The sequence below is a fragment of the Ranitomeya variabilis genome, chromosome 5 (genome assembly GCF_051348905.1).
Source record: "Ranitomeya variabilis isolate aRanVar5 chromosome 5, aRanVar5.hap1, whole genome shotgun sequence".
NCBI lineage: Eukaryota > Metazoa > Chordata > Amphibia > Anura > Dendrobatidae > Ranitomeya > Ranitomeya variabilis.
The window spans coordinates 74,842,979-74,858,392 of NC_135236.1; positions in this window are offsets into that span (position 1 = coordinate 74,842,979).

Sequence of the window (15,414 nt, forward strand, 5' to 3'; positions counted from 1 at the left end):
AGGGTCACTTAGAAATTTCCTTATTTTTTTAAAGAAAAGCACAGTTTTTCCGATGAAGCTAACATTAAATGATTCAGAAATACACTCTATACATTGTTGATGTGGTAAATGACTATACTAGCTGCAAACGTCTGGTTTGTAATGCAGTATCTTCATAGGTGTATAGAGGCCCATTTCCAACAACCATCACTCCAGTGTTCTTATGGTACTTTGTGTTTGCTGTGTATGAAGGCTAATGGAAGGTTAGACTACCCTTGAAAACCCTTGTGCAAGTATGTTAGCACAGCTGAAAACAGTTTGGCTGATTAGAGAGCCTATAAACTTGACCTTCCTTTGAGCTAGTTGAGAATCTGGAGCATTACATTTGTTGGTTCCATTAAACTCTCAAAATGGCCAGAAAAAGGAACTTTCATGTGAAACTCGACAGTCTATTCTTGTTCTTAGAAATGAAAGCTATTCCATGAGAGAAATTGCCAAGAAACTGAAGATTTCTTACAACGGTGTGTACTACTCCTTTCAGAGGGGAGCACAAACAGGCTCTAACCAGCGTAGAAAGATAAGTGGGAGGTCCCGCTGCACAACTGACCAACAAGACAAGTACATTAGAGTCTGTAGTTTGAGAAATTGAAGCCTCACAGGTCCTCAACTGGCAGCTTCATTAAATAGTAATAATAATAATAATAATTATTATTTATATAGCGCCAACATATTCCGCAGCGCTTTACAAATTATAGAGGGGACTTGTACAGACAATAGACATTACAGCATAACAGAAATCACAGTTCAAAACAGATACCAGGAGGAATGAGGGCCCTGCTCGCAAGCTTACAAACTATGAGGAAAAGGGGAGACACGAGAGGTGGATGGTAACAATTGCTTTAGTTATTTGGACCAGCCATAGTGTAAGGCTCGGGTGTTCATGTAAAGCTGCATGAACCAGTTAACAGCCTAAGTATGTACCAGTACAGACACAGAGGGCTATTAACTGCATAAAGTGTATGAGAACATGATGCGAGGAACCTGATTGTTTTTTTGTTTTTTTTTAATAGGCCACACAGGGATAGTTAGGCTAATGCGTTGAGGCGGTAGGCCAATCTGAACAAATGAGTTTTTAGGGCACGCTTAAAACTGTGGGGATTGGGGATTAATCGTATTAACCTAGGTAGTGCATTCCAAAGAATCGGCGCAGCACGTGTAAAGTCTTGGAGACGGGAGTGGGAGGTTCTGATTATTGAGGATGCTAACCTGAGGTCATTAGCGGAGCGGAGGGCACGGGTAGGGTGGTAGACTGAGAGCAGAGAGGAGATGTAGGGTGGTGCTGAGCCATGGAGTGCTTTGTGGATGAGGGTAGTAGTTTTGTACTGGATTCTGGAGTGGTTGGGTAGCCAGTGTAATGAATGGCACAAGGTAGAGTGTTATGACCCCAATGGCGAGGGTCTCAGAGGAACGTGGAAGTCTGCAGAATACAAAAATCCAGCTCATAGGGCAGTGGTAACTGGGTTGACCATATATCTACTCCTAACGCCAACACTAGAAGTAGCCGGGGATCATTCCTACGTTGATTCTAGATGACACGCGCCAGCCGGAGAATCTAGCTACCCCTAGTAGAGGAAAACAAAGACCTTTCTTGCCTCCAGAGAAGGGGACCCCAAAGCTGGATAGAAGCCCCCCACAAATAATGACGGTTAGGTAAGAGGAAATGACAAACACAGAAATGAACCAGGTTTAGCACAGAGAGGCCCGCTTACTGATAGCAGAATAAAGAAAGGTAACTTATATGGTCAACAAAAACCCTATCAAAATCCACACTGGAAATTCAAGAACCCCCGAACCGACTAACGGTCCGGGGGGAGAACACCAGCCCCCTAGAGCTTCCAGCAAAGGTCAGGATATAGATTTGGAACAAGCTGGACAAAAATACAAAAACAAAACAAATAGCAAAAAGCAAAAGGCAGACTTAGCTGATATAACTGGAACCAGGATCAGTAGACAAGAGCACAGCAGACTAGCTCTGATAACTACGTTGCCAGGCATTGAACTGAAGGTCCAGGGAGCTTATATAGCAACACCCCTAACTAACGACCCAGGTGCGGATAAAAGGAATGACAGAAAAACCAGAGTCAAAAAACTAGTAACCACTAGAGGGAGCAAAAAGCAAATTCACAACAGTACCCCCCCCTTAGTGAGGGGTCACCGAACCCTCACCACGACCACCACGTACTCCAACTCGCCCTCAACCAACACCGGAGCAGGAGGCTCAGCAGAAGGAACTACAGGCACAATGTACCGCCGCAACAAGGACCTATGAAATACATTGTGAATAGCAAACGACACAGGAAGATCCAGACGAAAAGATACAGGATTAAGGATTTCCAATATCTTGTAAGGCCCAATAAAACGAGGTTTAAATTTGGGAGAGGAGACCTTCATAGGAACAAAGCGGGAAGAAAGCCATACCAAATCCCCAACGCGTAGTCGGGGACCCACACCGCGGCGGCGGTTGGCAAAGCGCTGAGCCTTCTCCTGTGACAACTTCAAGTTGTCCACCACATGATTCCAGATCTGCTGCAACCTATCCACCACAGAATCCACCCCAGGACAGTCAGAAGGCTCCACATGACCCGAAGAAAAGCGAGGATGGAAACCAGAGTTGCAGAAAAAAGGCGAAACCAAGGTGGCGGAACTAGCCCGATTATTAAGGGCAAACTCAGCCAACGGCAAGAATGTCACCCAATCGTCCTGATCAGCAGAGACAAAACACCTCAAATAAGCCTCCAAAGTCTGATTGGTTCGCTCCGTCTGTCCATTAGTCTGAGGATGGAAAGCAGACGAAAACGACAAATCAATGCCCATCCTACTACAAAAGGATCGCCAGAACCTGGAAACGAACTGGGATCCTCTGTCTGACACAATATTCTCAGGGATGCCGTGCAAACGAACCACGTTCTGGAAAAACACAGGAACCAGATCGGAAGAGGAAGGCAGCTTAGGCAAAGGAACCAAATGGACCATCTTGGAGAAGCGATCACATATCACCCAGATAACGGACATGCCCTGAGATAGCGGAAGATCAGAAATGAAATCCATGGAGATATGTGTCCAAGGTCTCTTCGGGACAGGCAAGGGCAAGAGCAAACCGCTGGCACGAGAACAGCAAGGCTTAGCTCGAGCACAAGTCCCACAGGACTGCACAAATGACCGCACATCCCTTGACAAGGAAGGCCACCAAAAGGACCTGGCCACCAGATCTCTGGTGCCAAAAATTCCCGGGTGACCTGACAACACCGAGGAATGAACCTCGGAAATGACTCTGCTGGTCCACTTATCCGGGACAAACAGTCTGTCAGGTGGACAAGACTCAGGCCTATCAGCCTGAAATCTCTGCAACACACGTCGCAGATCCGGAGAAATAGCTGACAAGATAACTCCATCTTTAAGAATACCAACAGGATCAGCGACTCCAGGAGCATCAGGCACAAAGCTCCTAGAAAGAGCATCGGCCTTCACATTCTTTGAACCTGGTAAATACGAGACAACAAAATCAAAGCGGGAGAAAAACAATGACCAGCGGGCCTGTCTCGGATTAAGGCGTTTAGCAGACTCGAGATACATCAGATTTTTGTGATCAGTCAAGACCACCACACGATGCTTAGCACCCTCGAGCCAATGACGCCACTCCTCAAATGCCCATTTCATGGCCAACAACTCCCGATTGCCCACATCATAATTTCGCTCGGCAGGCGAAAACTTCCTAGAGAAAAAGGCACAAGGCTTCATAACAGAGCAACCAGGGCCTCTCTGCGACAAAACGGCCCCTGCCCCAATCTCCGAAGCATCCACCTCAACCTGAAAGGGAAGTGAGACGTCAGGCTGGCACAAAACCGGCGCCGAAGTAAACCGGCGTTTCAACTCCTGGAAAGCCTCCACGGCAGCAGGAGCCCAGTTAGCTACATCGGAGCCCTTCTTGGTCATATCCGTCAAAGGTTTCACAATGCTAGAAAAATTAGCGATAAAACGACGGTAGAAGTTAGCGAAGCCCAAGAACTTCTGAAGACTCTTAACTGACGAGGGCTGAGTCCAATCAAGAATAGCTCGGACCTTGACTGGGTCCATCTCCACAGCAGAAGGGGAAAAAATGAACCCCAAAAAGGGAACCTTCTGTACACCAAAGAGACACTTTGAGCCCTTGACAAACAAAGAATTTTCACGCAAAATTTTAAAGACCAACCTGACCTGCTCCACATGCGAATCCCAATTATCAGAAAAAACCAAAATATCATCCAGATAAACAATCAAAAATTTATCCAGATACTTCCGGAAAATGTCATGCATAAAGGACTGAAAAACTGAAGGCGCATTGGAGAGCCCAAAAGGCATCACCAAGTACTCAAAATGACCTTCGGGCGTATTGAATGCGGTTTTCCATTCATCACCTTGCTTAATGCGCACAAGGTTGTACGCACCACGAAGGTCTATCTTGGTGAACCACTTGGCACCCTTAATCCGGGCAAACAAGTCAGACAACAGCGGTAAAGGATACTGAAATTTGACAGTGATCTTATTTAAAAGCCGATAATCAATACAAGGTCTCAAAGATCCGTCCTTTTTTGCCACAAAAAAGAATCCCGCACCAAGAGGGGAAGAAGACGGACGAATATGTCCTTTCTCCAGAGACTCCTTGATATATGAACGCATAGCGGTATGTTCAGGTACCGACAGATTAAACAGTCTTCCCTTAGGAAATTTACTGCCTGGGATCAAATCTATAGCACAGTCACAGTCCCTATGAGGAGGCAGTGCACTGGACTCAGACTCACTGAAGACATCCTGATAATCAGACAAATACTCCGGAACTTCCGAAGGCGTAGAAGAAGCAATAGACACAGGCAGGGAATCCCCATGAATACCACGACAGCCCCAACTTGAGACTGACATAGCCTTCCAGTCCAGGACTGGATTATGGGTCTGTAACCATGGCAGCCCTAAAACAACCAAATCATGCATTTTATGTAAAACCAGGAAACGTATCACCTCGCGGTGTTCAGGAGTCATGCACATGGTAACCTGTGTCCAATACTGCGGTTTATTTGCTGCCAATGGTGTAGCATCAATACCCCTAAGAGGAATAGGATTTTCTAATGGTTCAAGAGTAAAACCACAGCGCTTAGCAAATGAGAGATCCATGAGACTCAGGGCAGCACCTGAATCTACAAACGCCATGACAGGATAAGATGACAGTGAGCAAATCAAAGTTACAGACAGAATAAATTTAGGTTGCAAATTACCAACGGTGACAGGACTAACAACCTTAGCTATACGTTTAGAGCATGCTGAGATAACATGTGTAGAATCACCACAGTAGTAGCACAAGCCATTCCGGCGTCTATGAATTTTCCGCTCACTTCTAGTCAGGATTCTATCACATTGCATTAAATCAGGTGTCTGTTCAGACAACACCATGAGGGAATTTGCGGTTTTTCTATCACATTGCACCGAATTAGGTGTCTGTTCAGACAACACCATGAGGGAATTTGCGGTTTTGCGCTCCCGCAACCGCCGGTCAATTTGAATAGCCAGTGCCATAGTATCATTCAGACCTGTGGGAATGGGAAAACCCACCATAACATTCTTAATGGCTTCAGAAAGGCCATTTCTAAAATTAGCGGCCAGTGCACACTCGTTCCAATGTGTCAGCACGGACCATTTCCGAAATTTTTGGCAATACACTTCAGCCTCGTCCTGCCCCTGAGACATAGCCAGCAAGGCCTTTTCTGCCTGAATCTCAAGATTGGGTTCCTCATAAAGTAAACCGAGCGCCAGAAAAAACGCATCAAGATCAGCCAATGCCGGATCTCCTGGCGCCAGCGAAAAAGCCCAATCCTGAGGGTCGCCCCGTAAGAACGAAATAACAATCTTTACTTGCTGAGCAGAATCTCCAGATGAACAGGGTCTCAGGGACAAAAACAATTTACAATTATTCACGAAATTCCTAAACTTAAACCTGTCTCCGGAAAACAGTTCAGGAATCGGTATTTTAGGTTCTGACCTAGGATTTCTGATAACATAGTCTTGTATGCCCTGCACACGAGTAGCCAGCTGGTCCACACTTGTAATCAAGGTCTGGACATTCATGTCTGCAGCAAGCATAGCCACTCTGAGGTAAAGGGGAAGAAGAGAAAAAAAAAAAAAAAAAAAACTCAGAATCTTCTTTCTTATAATCCCTCTTCTGCAATGCATTAAACATTTAATATTGGCCTGGCAAACTGTTATGACCCCAATGGCGAGGGTCTCAGTGGAACGTGGAAGTCTGCAGAATACAAAAATCCAGCTCATAGGGCAGTGGTAACTGGGTTGACCATATATCTACTCCTAACGCCAACACTAGAAGTAGCCGGGGATCATTCCTACGTTGATTCTAGATGACACGCGCCAGCCGGAGAATCTAGCTACCCCTAGTAGAGGAAAACAAAGACCTTTCTTGCCTCCAGAGAAGGGGACCCCAAAGCTGGATAGAAGCCCCCCACAAATAATGACGGTGAGGTAAGAGGAAATGACAAACACAGAAATGAACCAGGTTTAGCACAGAGAGGCCCGCTTACTGATAGCAGAATAAAGAAAGGTAACTTATATGGTCAACAAAAACCCTATCAAAATCCACACTGGAAATTCAAGAACCCCCGAACCGACTAACGGTCCGGGGGGAGAACACCAGCCCCCTAGAGCTTCCAGCAAAGGTCAGGATATAGATTTGGAACAAGCTGGACAAAAATACAAAAACAAAACAAATAGCAAAAAGCAAAAGGCAGACTTAGCTGATATAACTGGAACCAGGATCAGCAGACAAGAGCACAGCAGACTAGCTCTGATAACTACGTTGCCAGGCATTGAACTGAAGGTCCAGGGAGCTTATATAGCAACACCCCTAACTAACGACCCAGGTGCGGATAAAAGGAATGACAGAAAAACCAGAGTCAAAAAACTAGTAACCACTAGAGGGAGCAAAAAGCAAATTCACAACAGTAGAGGCATCGGTGTAACGGTTGGTGAGGAATATGATCCTGGCTGCAGCATTCAGGACAGATTGGAGCGGGGAGAGTTTGGTAAGAGGGAAGCCGATTAGTACAGAGTTACAATAGTCCAGACGAGAATGAATAAGTGAAACAGTAAGAGTTTTTGCAGAGTCGAAAGAAAAGGGTGAATTCTAGAAATGTTTTTGAGACGCAGATAAGAAGAGCGAGCCAGTGATCGGATGTGGGGGGTGAATGAAAGCTCGGAGTCAAGGATGACCCCAAGGCAGCGGGCATGTTGCTTTGGAGTAATGGTGGAACCGCACACGGAGATGGCAATGTCAGGCAAAGGTAGGTTAGTAGAGGGAGAGAACACGAGGAGTTCAGTTTTTGACAGGTTCAGTTTCAGATAGAGGGAGGACATGATGTTAGAGACAGCGGTAAGACAATCACTGGTGTTTTCTAAAAAGATCGGCGTGATAACAGGAGAAGAGGTGTATAATTGGGTGTCGTCAGCATAGAGATGGTACTGGAAACCAAATCTACTGATTGTTTGTCCAATAGGGGCAGTATACAAAGAGAAGAGGAGGGGGCCTAGGACTGATCCTTGAGGAACCCCAACAGTAAGGGGAAGGTGAGAGGAGGAGGAATCAGCAAAAGATACAGTGAAGGATCGGTCAGAGAGATAGGAGAACCAGGAGAGAACGGTGTCCTTGAGGCCGATGGAGCGGAGCATAGTGAGGAGGAGCTGATGATCCACAGTATCGAATGCTGCGGAGAGATCCAAGAGAATTAGCATGGAGTACTGACCATTAGATTTAGCTGTTAGTAGGTCATTAGAGACTTTAGTGAGGGCAGTTTTAGTACAGTGTAAAGAGCAGAAGCCAGATTGAAGAGGGTCGAGAAGAGAGTTATCTGAGAGATAGGGGGTAAGACGGGAGTGGACCAGGCGTTCGAGAAGTTTGGAGATGAAGGGAAGATTAGAGACAGGTCTATAATTAGCGGCACAGTTTTGGTCGAGGGATGGTTTTTTAAGTAATGGATGTATGATGGCATGCTTAAATGAGGAGGGAAAAATACCGGAAGTGAGAGAAAGGTTGAATATTTTTGTTAGGTGAGAGGTGACAGCCGGGGAAAGGGACTGGAGGAGATGTGATGGAATGGGGTCACTGGTGCAAGTGGTCGGGCGAGAAGATGCAAGGAGCCTGATTGCTTCTTCTTCTGTAACTGGTTCAAAGTCAGAGAGTGAACTAGATGCAGTGGGGGAGGGAGGACAGTGCATGGTATGAAGAGATTGGGAGATGATTTCCTGTCGAATGTGGTCAATTTTTTCTTTGAAGTAATTGGCCAGATCGTCAGCGCGGAGATAGTACACGCAAAACGCCAGTGACAAAGTCTACAGGGAAGAGGCGACTCCGGGATGCTGGCCTTCAGGGCAGAGTGACACAGAAAAAGCCATATCTGAGACTGGCTAATAAAAGGAAAAGATTAATATGGGCAAAAGAACATAGACATTGGACAGAGGAAGATTGGAAAAAAGTGTTATGGACAGATGAATCCAAGTTTGAGGTGTTTGGATCACACAGAAGAACATTTGTGAGATGCAGAACAACTGAAAAGATGCAGGAAGAGTGCCTGACGCCATCTGTCAAGCATGGTGGAGGTAATGTGATGGTCTGGGGTTGCTTTGGTGCTGGTAAAGTGGGAGATTTGTACAAGGTAAAAGGGATATTGAATAAGGAAGGCTATCACTCCATTTTGCAACGCCATGCCAAACCCAGTGGACAGCGCTTGATTGGAGCCAATTTCATCTTACAAACAGGACAATGACCCAAAGCACACCTCCAAATTATGCAAGAACTGTTTAGGGAAGAAGCAGGCAGCTGGTATTCTGTCTGTAATGGAGTGGCCAGCGCCGTCACCAGATCTCAACCCCATTGAGCTGTTGTGGGAGCAGCTTGACAATATGGTACGCAAAAAAAAAGTGCCCATCAAACCAAACCAACTTGTGGGAGGGGCTTCTGGAAGCATGGGTAAAATTTATCCAGATTACCTCAGCAAATTAACTGCTAGAATGCCAAAGGTCTGCAATGCTGCAATTGCTGCAAAGGGAGCATTCTTTGATGAAAGCAAAGCAAAGGAGAAAATTATTATTTCAAACAAAAATCTTTTTTTCGAACCTTGTCATTGTCTGGACTAGATTTTCAATTCATTTGGCAACTCATTTGATTAATAAAAGTATGAGTTATCATGGAAAACACAAAATTGTCTCGGTGACCCTAAACTTTTGAACTGGAGTGTACCCATAGAATGTAAGTCCGCAAGGACAGGGTCCTCTCCCCTCTGTACCAGTCTGTCACTGTAAACTTGTTTACTGTAAACGATATTTATAACCCTGTATGTAACCCCTTTCTCATGTACAGCACCATGGAATTAATGGTGCTATATAAATAAATAATAATAATAATATATCACAATGCTTGAGTTCTATAAATGTAACATGAGCAGAGATGAATTTCCCATTGTAAGGAGACCTGCAATTTAATACACATCATTGCTTGGAACGTCTTACTACTGAGAGTTCTTTACAAAACTTATTGCAAAGAGTTGACTGTGCTCCAGACTGACGTAAACCTGTAAAACCAGTTGCAAGTAACAACATCAATACCACCTAATAGCGCAAGTCTCACCAAAGAGACGTAGTTCCAGCCATCACATTAGTGAGTACATTAAAGGGAACCTGTCACCTGTATTTGGCGGGACCGGTTTTGGGTCATATGGGCGGGGTTTTCGGGTGTTTGATTCACCCTTTCCTTACCCGCTGGCTGCATGCTGGCTGCAATATTGGATTGAAGTTCATTCTCTGTCCTCCGGAGTACATGCCTGCGCAAGGCAATATGGCAAAAAACACAAAATGAGTATGCTTGCAATTTTCACACTGGCCACTGGGGCTGTTTTACTTCATGTACTTTAACCCCTTAATGACAGAGCCAATTTTGACCCAAATGACCAAGCCAAACTTTACAATTCTGACCACTGTCACTTTATGAGCTTAGAACTCTGGAACACTTTAACGGATCCCACTGATTCTGAAATTGTTATTTCATGGCATATTTTACTTCATAATAGTGGTAACATTTCTTCTATATAACTTGCGTTTGTGAAAAAAAAGTACAGTATATTTAACGGAAATGTGGAAAATTTTGCAATTTTCAAACTTTGAATTCTTATGCCCTTAAATCAGAGAGTTATTGTCACACAAAATAGTTAATAAGTAACATTTCTCACATGTCTACTTTACATCAGCACAATTTGGTTAGGAAGTTATAAGGGTTAAAAGTTGACCAGCGATTTCTCATTTTTCCAAAAAAATTTACAATTTTTTTAGGGACCACCTCACACTTTAAGTGACTTTGAGGCATCTATATGATAGAAAATACCCAAAAGTGACACCATTCTGAAAACTGCATCCCTCAAAGTGCTCAAATCCACATTCAAGAAGTTTATTAGCCCTTCAGGAGCTACACAGGAATTTTTGGAATATGGAAAAAAAAAATTTTTTCCCAAAAAATTAACTTTAGACCATTTTTTTTTATTTTCACAAGGGTAACAGAACAAAAATGGACCCCAAAATGTGTTGTGCTCTTTCTCTTGAGTACGCCAATGCCTCATATGTTGGGGGAAACCACTGTTTGGGCACACAGGAGAGCTCAGAAGGAGCAACATTTGACTTTTTGAATGCAAAATCTGCTGGAATAATTAGTGGTTGCCATGTTGCATTTGAAGAGCCCCTGATGTCTATACACAGTGGAAACCCCCCACAAATGACCCGATTTTGGAAACCAAACCCCTCAAAGATTTTATCCAGGGGTATAGTGAGCATTTGAACCCACAGATACAACACAGAATTTGATAACATTAGGTCGTCATATTGAATATGTCACCATTAGTGTTGAACGCAATGCTTGCTACTCCAGTTTGCATGGGGCTCTCGGGTATGCACCAAATATCGCGGGTGCTCGAGTGACATGCGATTGGGTCTATCCCAGTGATCAAAAGGAACCAATAAGAAAATTTCCTATAGTTACCGGGTGCCAGACAGCAGATCTCGGAGGGCGCACTGGCAAAATGTACCCCGTCATTTTTTTTTACAGGAAGATGACGCTGGGACGGGGGACGGAGCAGGAGGGACGAGGGGATGGCAGAGGGAGCAGGAGGGACTAGGGGATGGCAGAGGTACCAGGTGGTCTTGGGGGGCTTCATTTATGTGCAATTGGCAGTTAAGGAAGAGTTTAAAGCAGTTTCAACAAAGAATTTACCGATCACGATAAAAAACATTCTTTTTACCACTTTAATAAAATTAAAAAAAAGAACAAATTTGGTATCTCTGTTATCTTTGGTAATTCTATAATTATACAATCATATCGCCAGGTCATTTTTTTTACAGCACAATCAATGCTATAAATACAAAACCTAAAAAACAATTGTCTTATTGCGTGTTTTGCACAATTTTCCCTGACTTGGAATTTTTTTTTTTTTTTTTTTCCAGCACATTGTATAGTAAAATTAATGGTGTCACTCAAAATCACAACTTGTCCTTCAAAAAAACAAGCCCTCATGTGGCTATATACATGGAAAAATAGAAAAGTTATGGCTCTTGGACAAAGTGGAGGAAAAAAAATGAAAAAATAGAGATGGTTACCATACGTACTGGAAACACTGACTTGTGAAGGAGGCTTAAGTAGGAGGAATGTAGGAATCTCCAATGGTTGGTATGTTATACATGCTGTATTACCCATATTAAAGGGGAAGCTATCGAACACCATTCACACTTATTAGATATAACCTCAAACATCTACATTTTGCAGGTTGACAAGAAGTATCTTTTCCAAGATCAAACGATGGTCTGACGCTACATAGGGAAGTCAATTACACTATTTCCTGAGATGGTCCTTTTATCTATAAAGCCTGGTATAACGGGGCAGCATGGTGGCTGAGTGGATAGCACTACAACCTAGCTGCGCTGGGTTCAGATCCCACCAAGGACAACATCTGCAAGGAGTTGGTATGTTCTCCCCGTGTTTGCATGGGTTTTCTCCGGGTTCTCCAGTTTTCTTAAGGTACTCCGGGTTCTCCAGGTTTCTCCGGGTTCTCCAAGTTCTCCAGTTTTCTCCGGGTTCTCCAGTTTTCTCCAACACTGGAGTTCTCCAACTCTGAAACTCTGTGACTGCTAAGGACCAACCACATAGGAGATTAGTCAGACAGGCAGATCTCTGGCAGCTTCTTTCCACCTGCCAGTGACGGATGGGTCTCTCCCTGTGTGCAGGTATAAGAAGAAGCCTCTCGCTCCATGGGCAACAAGGATCAGAGCCTGGCACAATTGCAGGCAGGTATGTTTTACTCGGAAACATCGCGGTGTTTGATAGAAAACAGAGACCTGACAGGTCTGATGACGTCCCTGGCCGGCTTCTCCAGGCCCCGCTCCAGTTGATTGACAGGTCTCTCCCAATGTACACACAGATACCCTTTAAGCACAGAATATAAATAACTCCCAACTAGTGATGAGCGACCGTGTTCGGATAAAGTGTTATCTGAGCATGCTCATGTGTTTACCGAGTGTCTTCGGCGTGCTCGAATAATATTTTTCAAGATCTCGCAGCTGCATGTCTCGCAGCTGTAGGACAGCCACAACACATGCAGGGATTGCCTAACAAACAGTCAATCTCTGCACATGTTGCGACTGTCTAACAGCCACGAGATATGCAGTCTCGGAACATATTATTCGAGCATGCCAAAGACACTAGGTCAGCACACGAGCATGCGCAGACAACACCTTATCTTAACTCATTCGCTCATCACCAGGGCTGGCTCCAGGTTTTCTTGGGCGAACAGTCTCAGTGGGCCCCTTTAACACATACCTCAATTCATAATGCACAGATATGGCAGAGAAATATAGGTATAGTACAATGCCAGAGAGTTCACTTACTTCTTACATTACATGAGTGATATCTAGTGTAAATTCTACAATAGCCCAGAAAACGGACAGCATAGTCCTCCATACAGTATTACGGGCACCACATAGTGCTCCATACAGAATAATGAGCCCCATATATTGCTCCATACAGAATATTGAGCCCCATATATTGCTCCATATAGAATAATGAGCCAAATATATTGCTCCATACAGTATGAGACCCATATATTGCTCCATATAGAATAATTATTCTTGGCATAAAACCACTATTGATTTTTTAGATATTACTTTGTGTGTGGCCGGGGATGGATCCATTGAAACGGATCTTTATAGAAAAGAGACATCTGTTAACCCTGCTGTTCTGTTAGGTCAAAAATGACCATTTTTGAAATTCTATAATGTTATAAAAATTCAGCGTGTGATTCTGAGACTTGAGGGTCCCTGACTTTTCGTCATTAGGGGGGTACTCTCTGTGGGAATTTATTTTTTTTTGAATTTTTGTTTACTTTATTTGGTACAATTTTTTTATGTGAAATCTAAACAGAACAGCAGGGTTAATTCGTTGCTGCATGCATCCTCGGCACACAATTATTCTGTTATTAAGGCCATCCCAGTTGGGCAATTTTTGAGGAACAGACGGGTGTGCTCTACGGAAGCCCGCTTCGAGAGTCAGTCCGCCATCCTATCGGAACGTTTCCAGGCAAGGGGATACAGTCGCCGGAGCATCAGGGCAGGGTATGGAAGGGCTAAGTCCACACGTAGGGAGGATTTGTTGGTACAAGGAGGGAAATTAAAATCTGATGGCGGGTCTGGGGTCAGGTTCATATCAACTTCGAACTGCCAGTGGCACCGCATCCGAGAAATATTGAAGAGGCACTGGTCTATATTGCAGACCGACACAGTGTTAGCCTCACATCTGACAGAGTCCCCCCTCATGACTCAACGGAGGGGTAGGAATCTGAGAGATAATCTGGTGAGGAGTCATTATGTGGCCAAAAATAGCAACAACAAAAATTTCTTGGGTGCGGTGAGCCCAAGACAGGGGTGTTACCCATGCGGCTCATGTGTCGCGTGTCCGAATATCCTTAGATGTGGGACCTTTAAGACCTCAGATGGGAGCAGGGAGTTCAAAATAAGGGAATTTATCTCATGTAGTACAGACTGTGTTGTATACTATGCAACGTGCCCCTGCTCCCTTATTTATGTGGGTCTCACATCTAGGGAATTAAGAATTCGGACGCGTGAGCATGTACGCGACATCATTGCCGCAAAAAAGGCAGTGGATGTGGCCAGTTTAAAAACCTTACCCAGACACTTCCGGAAGTTTCATGGATGTGACCCCACAGGCCTGAAAATAAGGGGCATAGAGAGGATACATGGGGGGGTCAGGGGTGGCAATACCACCAAGACTCTTGCACAACGTGAGTGTAGGTGGATTGTCACCCTTGACACCATGGCTCCAAAGGGGCTAAACGAAAAATTAAGTTTCGCCCCCTTCCTCTGATGTACCTGGTACTTTGAGTGTAGTGCCTGTCCCTCGGTCTCGTTGCGCCTGTGTGGCATTGGACACTTTGATATTTGAAATGAAACAAATAGGACTTTATTTGTCCATATATTCTCTACTCCTGAGTGAAGTCATCATTTGGTTTTTATTTTCTTTTAATATTAATTGTTCTTGTGTTTGTTTCATTTTTAGTTTACACTTGCACGTTTATGGCCGTGGATGATGTTGGGGCTGCTTAATATTCCTTCCCTCCATGTAATAACACTATTTGCCATCCTGTGACGTCACTGAGAGAAAAAGGAGAAACAGTCGGCACTAATAAATAATTTGAATGCGGACTTTATGATCTTTTATAAACTTGTATGTTTTACGTATTCACGATATGCACATGTCACTTTATGTACTTCTCTCTTTGGATCTTAATGCAGCTTGTTTATAGCTGGAGTTTTTTGATATATTTATACAACTATGTTGGGTATATTGGATATTTGTATCCCCTCATGCACTAGATCGCTGTATTGTAATTGATATCATGCACTTATTTATTTCACTTTTTTTCACCTAACATGTTTGGTGGGAATATACAGCCCCTTAGTCTTTTTAAACATGGCCGCTTGCGCGGTCTTCTCAAATATGGACGCCAGGTGTGCGCATGCCCACTGCCGCCCGGACAATGCGTCCTCTGCTGTGCTCATCTCCAATAGCAGGGGGGCGTCACATGACGTCTATGGGAGGTTATTTCTCCTTACGCCCGCCCTGCTATGATGACCCGGCTGATGACGCGACCCGGGTGCCACTGCGCATGCGCCGATATGCCGGCGCTACTTCCGGTCATTTCAATATTTAAAGAGCATGGGAACGGTTACACATTAGCCCTGTTGAAAAAGCGACAACGCGAAACGCGCGTCCAGGGGGGCCACACCAAGAGG